General features: G+C 39.6%; 1 long non-coding RNA gene across 1 annotated transcript; it reads left to right on the top strand.

Moving 5' to 3' along the window:
• Window positions 1-231: 231 nt before the first annotated feature.
• LOC103891311 (uncharacterized) lies at window positions 232-10,368 on the top strand. The gene is made up of 3 exons (XR_655563.4): window positions 232-315; window positions 9,602-9,681; window positions 9,887-10,368. It is a non-coding gene; the product is annotated as an uncharacterized LOC103891311 (long non-coding RNA).
• Window positions 10,369-10,635: the final 267 nt, after the last annotated feature.

Genomic DNA, 10,635 nt, shown 5'->3' with positions numbered 1-10,635 from the left:
ACTGCACTTCAGCCCGGGCAACAGGGCAAGACTCTGCCTCAAAAAAAAAAAAAGAGTCACCAGAGAGCTTATTCCTCCCTGCCTTTGGGAACTGCCCCCACAGTCATTGACACAATCACTCAGGAGATCACCTTCCCAATTGCATTTTAGAAGGGCGTGGCAGATTCATGATGCAGAAGGGAGGAGAGAAGGCAGGAGGTGAAGGAGATGGCACATACAGAGGTACAGAACGGTGACTGAAACCACACGCCATGTTGGGAGACTTCCAAACGAGTCTAGAGAGTTGGCACTTAGGGATGAAGAAATCATCTTCTGGTGAGTCTGAGCGGATACACTAAGTTAGAACTGATGCCAGTGGATTATTTAGGATATTGCTCAGGAAAAAATTGGGAAGGGGCATAGAGAAAGATTGAAAGGACCCAAGAATGAGAATGGGTAGGTCCGTGAGAGCCCAGGGAACTGGGTTTTCATGTGGGTGATGAGACATCATGCTGACCAGAAGTGCTGCTAGACATTCTTGTGTTTTATTCTTTTTTTAAAAGGAAATGTTTTAATCATTACAAAATTAAATATGATATTTGTTGTAGTGTTTTTTAATTGAAACTTTATCAGATTAAGGAAGTTGCTTTCTTTCTAATCTGGATTTAGTGATCTTTTTTTAAATCATGAATGGCTATGACATTTAATTTTTTGGCTTCAATTGAGTTACACTGTTCTTCTTTTTTAATATATTAATGTAAGAATTTATATAGATTTTCTAATGTCAAATCAATTGACATCATAACCAACTTGGTCATGATGCCTTTCTTGTAAACATTGCTGGATCAGCTTTGCTAGTGTTTTGTTTAGGACATTTGAACCTGTATTCTTGAGTGAAATTAGCCTCTCATTTTCTCTCCTTTGGACTATCCTTCTCTGGTTTACATTATGACAGTAATAGCATCATAAAATAAGTTTGGGAGGATTACATCCTTTCCTCTGAAAGCATTTTATAGGACTGGACTATATTCCTTAAAGATGGCATTTGACCACACTGGTTAGATACTGTGATGTTTTCTTGATGGAAAGTTTTTAAATTCAGGGTTCAATATATGTAGTGATTATAGAATCATTATTCATTCTTGAGTCAATTTCGATTAGATTTTTAATTGTTTTTTTTTCAGACAGGGTCTTGCTGTGTCACTCAGGCCTGTATGCAGTGACACAATCACAGCTCACTGCAGCCTTGACCTCCCAGGTTCAAGCAATCCTCCCACCTCAGCCTCCCATGTAGCTGAGACTACAGGCACTACCACATGTGGCTAATTTTTAAAATTATTTGTAGACATGGGGTCTCCCTATATTGCCCAGGCTGGTTTTGAACTCCTGGGCTCAAGCAAGCCTCCCACCTCAGCTTTCCAAAAGGCTGGAATTACAGGTATGAACCATGATGCTGGGCCTAGATTTTTTTCCTATGGATGTGTGCATTTTATTTATGTTCAAAATCATTTACTTAAATTATTATTTACAGTATACTTACTTTTCTTTTAAATTTCTGATGTTTCTTCTAAATTTTTATAATTTCATCCTCCTTTATATTTCAAACATTCTTAATTTGTGCTTTATTTACTTGTTTTCTTAATCAATTTATCCAGGGTTTTTTGTGTGTGTACATGTGTTTGTTTTTCAAATTTTGAAGACCCAACTTTTGTCTTTGTTTACATATTCTATTGTATCTGTTTTCTATTTCATTTATTTCTGTCTTCATCTTTATTACTTATTTTCTTTTGATTTTAGTTGAGTTTATTCTGGGTTTCTTATACCGAAAAGATGCAATCATATGTTGAGAGAAATGGCAATTAAACTTATTAAATTTTCAGTGGGATAAGTGACATGCTCCCCCTTACCACCACCCACCAAAAAATTCTAAGAACTATTCCAGAGAAATACATTTAGGGTATGTTTTTAGGATTTAGATTGACTGGAGTTCAAATCTATGGAGTTTGGGGTACATTAAATAGTTTTGTTTCTCCATTTGTAAAATAACAGTCAAAACAATTATACCTCATAGGGTTTTGCGGCATTTACATGAAATAATCCATGTGCCACGCTTAACGCATAGTTGCCCTCACAATAGGACCTCAGTATACAGTGACGATTTTTACTGGCATATGGATAACATAATAAGGAATTATGTGATGACAGCCAACTGAGAGTAATAGACAATAAATGCTATAGTGTTGAAAAGTGGAGCACAACTGTTGGCTGGACTAGCCAAAGAAGTCTTCTGGAAGAATCTAAAATAAACTTAATGTTGGTAAAAGGGAGAAGCACTGGGACAGGCAGACAAATGGGCATAGCATAAGACATAAGAAAAAAGAACAAATCACCTTGAGATGGGATCCAGCTTTCAAATACCGTCCTTTGCATTACTTACATTATAAGTACATTTCATAATTTACTAATACACTGTCATTCTCAAGTTTTTAATCTATGTTGTCTTTGTCTCCCCTACAAATTCATTTTGTAAAATAAATGAAGACAGAGCCTTCATCTCTTATTTCTTCTGTGATCCTCCACAGCATTTAGTATTCTACTCTATATACAATGAGCACTTAATCACAATGCCTATTGCATGAATAAGTCCTCGCTTCTGGGAGTGTGACCTCTGTCTTACTTTCAGCACTTATTCTTCTCATAGTGAGGGTGACTGTAGAATACCTAGTGACTATCAGGTGAAAAGTCTACAAGAAAATTGTTGAGGGGATAATTTGGAATCAGTCCACAGAGGAAATAATAAAAGGTCCTGAAGTTGATGGGTAATCCCTTGGAAATGTTTTTGATAAGACACCTCTTCAAAGTAAAAGAGAGAGCCCACTTTTCTCATAGATGGTGGAATGGTATGTCAATCAAGCTATTCTAGACACTAAAGGGGCTTCTGGCCAGGATTTGTGTTTTCTTTCCAAGCATGGAGCCAGCTGGATAAACCTTACTTAACTATGAGAAAGAACAATTTAGTAAGGAATTGGGAATGTCACATTATTTAGGAAATATCTATTACAAAAACCCAAATTACGTATCATGTTAGTCTGATCTCATGCTACTATAAGGACAGGCCTGAGACTGGGTAATTTATAATGGAAAGAGGTTTAATTGACTCACATTTCTGCAGGGTTGGGGAGGCCTCAGGAAACTTACAATCATGGCAGAAGGGGAAGCAAACACATACTTCTTCCCATGGCGGCAGGAAGGAGAAGAATGTGTGCCTAGCGAAGGGGGAAGCCCCTATAAACCTATCAGATCTTGTGAGAACTAACTCACTATCATGAAAAGAGGATGGGGGAAACCGCCCCCATGATTCAATTATCTCCACCTGGTTTCTTCCATGACGTGGGGATTACGGAAACTACAATTCAAGATGAGATGTAGATGAGGACACAGCCAAGACATATCACATATATAACTTAAATTGATCAGTATTTAATGGATACCTAGTTGCCAGCTACCTTGTTTGTTCTTGAAGAGACAATGATGAGTAAGAATGGTTTATATCCTTGAAGATCTTACACCAAAGAGAGAAGGAAACACATAGGTATGCATATCAGGATATAAAGTCAGGCTATGCCAAACACAAACATAGATAAACAGAGTGCTATAAAATTAGTGGATAGCAGAAATTAATTTTGAGTTGGAGTCAAGGAAGGTACCCCAGAAAAGGTAATACTGGAGATAATTCTTGAAGTACCAGTGGAATTTAAACATATGTGAGGCTAGGGAATTTTAAATACCTGGAAAGGGCATGCTTCTGGAATGGAACACAGGCTGGCAGAATTGCAATTTAGGGTGAATGGGGAGACTGGTGGAGTCAACTGTTAGCTATATAATTCTGAATAAGATTTGAGAGGTCAAGTGTCAGGATGGCTGAGTGGTCTAAGGCACCAGACTCAAGCTTAAGATGTGGGAGGTCATGAGAAGAACAGAGGAGGTTAGATATAAGAATCACTATAAGGCCATATATGGCAAAAGCTGACAACCAGTTGAATGCCACAGGTGGAAGCAATGAAAGAATCAATGATGAATGAGCTTTTTAGCTGAGGAAAAGCAGTAAATAGTGATGTCTACACCTGCAATAAAAAATCAGACACAAGAAACAATTTAGACATAGGGTCGACATATTGAAGATGAGATGTGAGTTAAATGTGGCTATAGAGGCTGCATTAGGAAATACGGGTTGTGAAAATATGCTATACTGGAAAGGAAAAAGGCTTATTAGACTAGTACAAAGAAAGTTAGGATGGGTGAAAATTAGGTTACATTTTACATGGAAGGAAAGGAAATTGATATAATTTGACACAAAAAGCCTTAACTACAAGCTATCCCCCAACGACTCCCAAATCTACGTCTCTAAACAGACCCTTTTATTAGAATCATAGGCTGCATATTTATTTAAATTATCATCATCATTACTTGGTTATAGGGTAAGAATTTCAAACTTAACATTTTCAAAACAGATTCATGATTGACATTAGATTATTGTGAGTGTATAAAAATGTAACTGATTTCTGGGTGCTGACCTCTTATCCTGCTACTTTACTGAATTTATTAGTTCTAGCAATTTTTAGTGGTGTCTTTAGGGTTTTCTACATATCATATCCAGTGAACAGAAATAATTTTACTTCTTTCTTTCCAATTTGGATGACTTTATTTCCCTGCTTAATAGTCTGGCTAGAACTTTCAGTACTATGTTGAACAGAAGTGGCGCAATCTTGGCTCACTGCAACCTCCACCTCCTGGCTTCAAGGAATTCTCCTGCCTCAGACTCCCAAATAGCTGGGACTATAGGTGCACGCCACCACACTCAGCTAATTTTTGTACTTTTAGTAGAGACAGGGTTTCACCATGTTGGCCAGGAAGGTCTCGATCTCTTGACCTCGTGATCCACCCGCCTCGGCCTCCCAAAGTGCTGGGATTACAGGCATGAGCCACCGTGCCCAGACAAATCTTTTTTTTTTTTTTTCCATTGAGACTTAGCTTCTCAGGAATAGGTAACTAAACTGGTCAGATAATAGGAATTAACGAAGCTGTTGGGACATAAGGATGATGTTACGGTAAGGCGTCTGAGAATATTGATGAGTTGTTTAGGTTTGTCAGGAAGGTGAGAGAGGCTAGGAAGGGACAAAGAGTCTGGAGGTTTGAAGGGACACATGCAGGGTGTGAATGAAAATGAAATGTAGGTGGAAGATACTGGTCGTAAACCAAAGATAAAATTCTAAGCTCCCCAGCCAACTGAATGGACCCCTCTTTTTGCAAAAGATTTCCCAAAGAAGCCTGAAAAATTAGTTCAGGCCATGACAGGAATCAGGGGGCAAATACACAGCATTATAGCCTCTTCCTTTTGGAGTTTAGACACAACTTACCAACATTAACATTAAAACAGATATCTTAAAATGAACAAAACAGACTCTGTAGCAATAAGACACTGAGTTCCAACCTGACTCTGGTTTAGGATCACGTGACAGATGGTAGGCCCTGAAGAAAATCAAAGTATTTTACCCCAAAACATATTTCTTTGACATATTCTGAAATAGCCCTGCAAATTATCTCTTGTGGGGGAAATTTGCATTCTGTAAGAATCTCCTTCCTTCACCAAGTCTTTTCCAGGGAGTCTGACACATTTAAGGTCTGATAAGAGACATTCATTATCTCTTCTCTCTGAAACTTGCTACCTGGAGGCTTCATCTACATGACAAGAACCCTGACTTCCACAACCCCCTTGTCTAAACGCAAGCATTTTTTATACTGAATTCAATTCTTCAAGCAGAGCTTAAGTCAACCAATTGCCAATCAGGAAATCTTCTAATCCACCTATGACCTGGAAGCCCTCTGCCCACCCCCATCCCTCCCCCACCTACTTTTAGATGTCTGACCTTTCTGGGCCAAACCAATATATACATTAAATATATTAATTGATGTGTTTGTCTGTAACTTTTGTCTCCCTAAAACGTATAAAACCAAGCTGTAACCCAACCACCTTGGGCACATGTGCTCAGAACCTCCTAAGAGTGTGTCACTGGCCTTGCCAAGTGATCCCTAACCTTGGCAAAATAAACCTCTAAATTGATTGAGACATGTCTCAGATACATTTTAGGTTATATGGCTAAATTTTTTAATTCTCTGGTTTATCTCGGAAGAGCTGAAAAGATCTTAGTGATGGCTTGGCCTGAGCTCCTCGTTCTGTCACTGAAAAAGTTATGGCCTGAAGAGGTGACCTGACTCCAGCATCCTGCAGTTAAAATGAGGTCCACGTGAATACAGCCCAAGTCCCCAGTCACAGATGAAAAGCAGGTCTTCCACTAGGCTGTTCTCTCACCCAACTTTCTTCCAATGGAGTTCCAGCTACTGTCACTCCTGCTCTCCCAGTTTTTTGTTTATTTGTTTGTTTGTTTTAAACCAACCTCAAAATTCTCAGTGACAAGGAAAATGTCTAAACTAGAGCCCTGCACTCTTTGCTCTGCAGTTCAGTAAGTTTTGGCTTCACATCATTTGGAAGTTTGTTTCTGAGACAAGGTACAATGTAACTGCCTCCAGACTCTTAGCTTGCCAGCAGGATGACTGTCTCTAGCTGACAGGACCCGCTGCCCCCTGCTGTGTTGATTGCTAACCAGGTTGTCTGACAGCAGGGTACCTTCCAGTTTGATCAGGGACAGTGGGCTCTAGATCAACATTTATCATTCATCAGGCTTTCCACTCAGACTGGGAAAAATCTCGTGGCCATGTTGGCTGTTGATTCAGCTGGGACTAGGAGAGAGACAGAGATGACTCACCTGGGCAAAGGCTGCATAGGAGTCCTCTGGATTCAGTGTGATTTCTGGAAAGAGGTCTGTGTGGTGAGCTGAGAGACCTGCATTCTAGTCCTCCTCCACTGTCTACTCAGCACATGTGAATAAAGTCATGTCACCTCGCTAAGCCTTGGTTTAGTCATCTACAAAGTAAAGTGTCAGCAGAAATAATTTCGCAGGGTTTACTCCTGTTCAAAAATCTGGAATGGCATGGAAAAAGACTGGCATTTTTTATATGAGGACCTATGTGATGAAACATGAGTGAAATGGAGTGTCCTAGGAAATTCCTATTAACTGCTGGTTATTGATCATACTGATCATTATGCAAAGTGCGTTAAGAATGAACCCATGAGAGCCAATGCCAGAATTCCAGCTATTGCAGAGGATCTAAGCACCACGCCCAGAAATATGTTGGGTCTCTTCATGTAAAGCAGAGAGAGGCAGGGAGGCCTGAAGCAGGACAGTCAGTAAGCAAGCTAGATAGACCTCGATTCTGGGGAAGAAGCATCTGCCGATTGCTCTGTTTTTTATTGGTGATGAATTGCTTTGGGTCCACAGATGTTAATTGTAGCCAGAAAAAGACCAGAAAGCTACAATAGCATGATATATTAGGAAAAACACATGATTGGGAATGGAGCAGAACTGGAGTCAAATCCCATTCTGGAACTAACTATTCATCCTTTCTGAGTTTAAATTCTGTCATTATAACTCAGGGATAATTATATTTTTGCATGGGTTTTATGAGGATTAAAGACAACGTATGCAAAACACTTGGCACATGGTAAACATTTGCTAAATGTTATGCAATTTTATCACCGAGGTGTGGGAAAGGGACAAGAATTTAAGCCCAAAGAGCAGCACAGGTACAATGTGATTTTGCCGAACTCAGAACTTCTAAGGATACTTCTAGATCCATGTGTGGTTTTGTAATGAGGTCCTTGACACAGTCACATAAGAGGGGTAATTTCTCAGGAGCCCCGGGTGGCAGCCATAGGAAGATGCACAGTTATGTCTCTGAGCTTCCATTTGGGGACTACGGAAAATCCAGACTCCAAAATTTCTACAGAAGAGCCCTAAGATGGCAATTTAGTAAGAAATGGGATCTATGAAATTGCCATTGTGTGCCCATAAATTTATGAATTATTAGAAAATATTGTCTATATGAAGAAATAGAAGACACAGATTGAATGAGGGTTGGGAGACAAGGCCCTCTCCTCACTGTAAACCACAAATAAAATTCTAAGACCGCCCCCGCCAACCATCTGAATGAGCTTCTTCCTAAGCTAGGGCTCTTTTAAAATTTAACCTGAAAGACTGTTTCAGGTCATGATGGGAAGTGGGGGTTGGATATGATGCCTTGTTATACCTCTCCAGGATTAACGTCAACACAGACTTTAGGTCTAATAGAAACATTTTACAACCTATTCTCCCTGAAGCCCTGCTACCTGAAGGCTTCCTCTGCAAATAAGAACTTGAGTCTCCACAGTCCTTTATCTTACCCCAGAATTTCTTTCATTTTTGTTTTTGTTTTTTTGAGAAGGAGTTTCACTCTTGTCTCCAAGGCTGGAGTGCAATGGCATGATCTCTGCTCACTGCAACCTCCACCGCCTGGGTTCAAGCAATTCTCCTGCCTCAGACTCCCAAGAGGCTGGGATTACAGGTGCCCACCACCATGCCTGGCTAATTTTTATATTTTTAGTAGAGATGGGGTTTCACCATGCTGGCTAGGGTAGTTTCGAACTTTAATCATGGAAAAGAAAAGCTATAGGCCAAATTCTAATAAGGGTAAATGCATGCATATCTATAAAGCTTAATTTTTGGCTTCAATCTCCCTCTACCCCATACATATGCACACACACATGATATATACACGCACACAATACACACACACCCTCATTAGAAACAGGACAGAAAACTAGACGGCAACTAAGTTGCCATTGGTTCTCCACTCATATATCATTTATTTAATAAGCATAAATATACAAGAAATAAACTTAACTTCAAGCAAAGATGGGTTGAGAATAGATAGAAGCCTCCCTAAGTACAGTTAACTGCAGTGACAAAAAGAATTATGTTAAATGTAATACCTAGATTAAATTAATTACATATTTACTGTTTTTATGGAGATTCAGAGCTAAAAGTTAGTGTTCTTAATCTTTCTTTTTTTTTTTGAGACAGTGTCTCGCTCTGTCGCCCAGACTGGAGGGCAGTGGCGCTATCTCGGCTCACTGCAAGCTCCGCCTCCCCAGTTCACGCCATTCTCCTGCCTCAGCCTCCAGAGTAGCTAGCTAGGACTACAGGCACCTGCCACCATGCCTGGCTGATTTTTTTTTTGTATTTTTAGTAGAGCTGGGGTTTCACCGTGTTAGCCAGGATGGTCTTGATTTCCTGATCTCGTGATCTGCTCACCTCAGCCTCCCAAAGTGCTGGGATTACAGGCGTGAGCCACCACTCCCGGCCAGTGTTCTTAATCTCAATGAGCTCTAGTCCAATATGCAGCTTAACTGTATGCATTCATCATAGTTTTATGCCAATAACCTACTGCGGAGAATGGAAGGAGCAAAGGATGTGTTTAGATTCTTCTATCTACTTAGTAGATAAGTGTCCTGGAGCGAGTGAGACCGAGTTTTAAGCCTTAGTATCTTTATCTATAATAGAAAGGTAATAATACCTACTCACTAGATTGCAGTGAGGATCAAATGAGTTAAGGTAAGTGAAAGAGCTCTATAAACTTTAAGAAGCCCATACAAATGCTAATTGTTGATATTTTCTTTCCCCTTAAGGGTACACTTGGTCTTTCCTGATGAAGCTTTTAAGAGAAAGGCAGAGTTGACCCTGAGCTTTCAAAAAACTGTTCTTTCAGGTACAAACTACGAATTATGATTTTGAACTTCAAAAAAAAATAAAGGGATAACTTTCAAAAATACCCAGTTTTGAAACACTCTGTCTATTCTCCTTCATTCATTCATCTCCCATTGTCATTCCATGCCATTTCCCAAACTTTAGTCCCTTCTTAACTCTTCCTCTTGATAATTTTCTTTCTGCTTTCCTTTTCCTTCCCTCTCAAGGCAAAACCTCGGAGAGAAGAACTGGCTGCTAGGGATCCTGTGCAGAGACCTTGAAGAACATGGCAATTATGAAACTTCAACAAGAAAAGATTTAAGCTGATCTTTAAAAAAAATATACTGTCAGGAATTTTGTAGAAATGACTTTAATATAATAACTGCTTCTTTGACTTATGTTTTGTCTGGTGGTGAAAAGAAAAATATTTATAAAAGCATGCCTGTGTCCTAAAATTGGGGACACAAACTTAAATGACTGAAGGCACTTGAGGAGTAGAGGCAAGGATGGTGAAACCAGGCCCTGTACCAAGCAGGAGAGTGTGAACCTGCTAAAGAGAGCGACTGCTTCTCATTTCCAGTCAAATCATCTGAAATGGAGTTGCGACTCCATTTCAGCCACAGCGATTGATCTGGATTTTTTGTAAAATTCCCTGATTTTTACATATTGCCAATTAATTAATTAATTAAAAAGAAATGTAAATGTTCAACCATGCTGTGTCCTCAGGAAATACCTTTATAAAACATCATGGGCCTAAATTTTGGGCCAAAGGAGCTAGAGAAAAAGTATAGGAATTCATCAGATCCAACATCACTACTGGATATTTAAATAGTCCAGGCCGGGCACGGAGGCTCATGCCTGTAATCCCAGCACTTTGGGAGGCCGAGGCAGGCAGATCATGAGGTCAGGAGATCGAGACGATCCTGGCTAACACGGTGAAACCCCGTCTCTACTAAAAATACAAAAAATTAGCTGG

The sequence above is a fragment of the Pongo abelii genome, chromosome 7, assembly GCF_028885655.2.
Source record: "Pongo abelii isolate AG06213 chromosome 7, NHGRI_mPonAbe1-v2.0_pri, whole genome shotgun sequence".
Lineage (NCBI taxonomy): Eukaryota > Metazoa > Chordata > Mammalia > Primates > Hominidae > Pongo > Pongo abelii.
Note: the sequence above shows the minus strand (reverse complement) of the source record. Positions and strands in the feature narration are given on the sequence as shown.